The following is a 2,500-nucleotide window of genomic DNA, read 5'->3' as shown; positions in this document are numbered from 1 at the left end:
GCAAACAGGGCTCCTCGCAGAATATATACGGTCCCTACCCCGCACAACGATGACGGTGTGGGGGCCATTGTACGACACCGCTTCCTGCGGTGCCAACGCTGTCGTAGAGTCGATACTCCATCTTTGGTAGAAGGCAACCATTCCGCTGTAAATGAGTACGTCGCTCGTAGTTCAGTCACCTCGCAGCACTGCTCAGTAAACTATGCAGGCCCACATAGATAGATCAAATACGCAAATGCCCCTATACATGCTGAACGTCTGTGCAAACAAAACGAACCACACGTCACCCGCACACTCTATCACCCACACACTCTATCACACACTACTCTCTGCCTGTAACAAACACAGATACAATAATTAAGCACCGGCATGGACCAACGTCCGGTGCATCCTATCCGCCACAGTACACCAACCAGACTATGATAACCAGGCCAGGAGGTCCAATCATAAAACAGAATATCCCACTCGTCCGACAACCACAATTGCTCAGATAAGCCACCAACACCCACACATGTCCTACACAGGGGTGCACCCAACATCACCACACTGCCTCGTCTTACAGCACAAACACACTGGCAGGAATGAAACACACAGGTCTGCCGCAACCACAGACACGGCTCGCCCCCCCCTCTCACTGGCGGAAAGCGCATCCCGACGTGACATAACTCCTTTGACACACTGACGCTGCCTCGGGCATCCACGTCCTACGGTCGATATCAACGAACCTCACCCCCCCCCCCCCCACAACACGCCATCCCATACCACATTGTGTACCGTACCCAAACCTAACGTGTACTGTACTACAACGCAATGTGTACCATAACACAACCCAGTTTGTACCTTAACCTAACCTATGTCACCTTAACCTAACCTATGTCACCTTAACCTAACCTATGTCACCTTAACCTAACCTATGTCACCTTAACCTAACCTATGTCACCTTAACCTAACCTATGTCACCTTAACCTAACCTATGTCACCTTAACCTAACCTATGTCACCTTAACCTAACCTATGTCACCTTAACCTAACCTATGTCACCTTAACCTAACCTATGTCACCTTAACCTAACCTATGTCACCTTAACCTAACCTGTGTTGCACCTTAACCTACCTCAATTTGCACCGCAATGTAACTCAATTTGCACCGCAATGTAACTCAATTTGCACCGCAATGTAACTCAATTTGCACCGCAATGTAACTCAATTTGCACCGCAATGTAACTCAATTTGCACCGCAATGTAACTCAATTTGCACCGCAATGTAACGCAATTTGCACCGCAATGTAACGCAATTTGCACCGCAATGTAACGCAATTTGCACCGCAATGTAACGCAATTTGCACCGCAATGTAACGCAATTTGTACCGCAATCTACCCCCATGTTGTGCCTTAACCTAACCCACGTTGTGCCTTAACCTAACCCACGTTGTGCCTTAACCTAACCCACGTTGTGGCTTAACCTAACCCACGTTGTGGCTTAACCTAACCCACGTTGTGGCTTAACCTAACCCACGTTGTGGCTTAACCTAACCCACGTTGTGGCTTAACCTAACCCACGTTGTGGCTTAACCTAACCCACGTTGTGGCTTAACCTAACCCACGTTGTGGCTTAACCTAACCCACGTTGTGGCTTAACCTAACCCACGTTGTGGCTTAACCTAACCCACGTTGTGGCTTAACCTAACCCACGTTGTGGCTTAACCTAACCCACGTTGTGGCTTAACCTAACCCACGTTGTGGCTTAACCTAACCCACGTTGTGGCTTAACCTAACCCACGTTGTGGCTTAACCTAACCCACGTTGTGGCTTAACCTAACCCACGTTGTGCCTTAACCTAACCCACGTTGTGCCTTAACCTAACCCACGTTGTGCCTTAACCTAACCCACGTTGTGCCTTAACCTAACCCACGTTGTGCCTTAACCTAACCCACGTTGTGGCTTAACCTAACCCACGTTGTGCCTTAACCTAACCCACGTTGTGGCTTAACCTAACCCACGTTGTGGCTTAACCTAACCCACGTTGTGGCTTAACCTAACCCACGTTGTGGCTTAACCTAACCCACGTTGTGGCTTAACCTAACCCACGTTGTGCCTTAACCTAACCCACGTTGTGCCTTAACCTAACCCACGTTGTGCCTTAACCTAACCCACGTTGTGCCTTAACCTAACCCACGTTGTGCCTTAACCTAACCCACGTTGTGCCTTAACCTAACCCACGTTGTGCCTTAACCTAACCCACGTTGTGCCTTAACCTAACCCACGTTGTGCCTTAACCTAACCCACGTTGTGCCTTACCCTGCTCTGTAATTGGCATATGACACGTTACATTAATGTATTGTTGTCCAACCGCAACCGGCTCAGAATGTTGTGTACACAGCTATGTGTCATCTCCCCATAACAGCTGCATTGCAGTGTGGTACGCCATAGAGACGTGTGGGAGTAATGGACGCAGTGGATGGCGATCAGCATGAGCCGTCTGTTCATGTAGTGGCGCGTGTA

This window comes from Schistocerca cancellata, unplaced genomic scaffold (assembly GCF_023864275.1).
Source record: "Schistocerca cancellata isolate TAMUIC-IGC-003103 unplaced genomic scaffold, iqSchCanc2.1 HiC_scaffold_533, whole genome shotgun sequence".
Classification (NCBI taxonomy): domain Eukaryota; kingdom Metazoa; phylum Arthropoda; class Insecta; order Orthoptera; family Acrididae; genus Schistocerca; species Schistocerca cancellata.
This window is presented reverse-complemented; position numbering follows the sequence as displayed.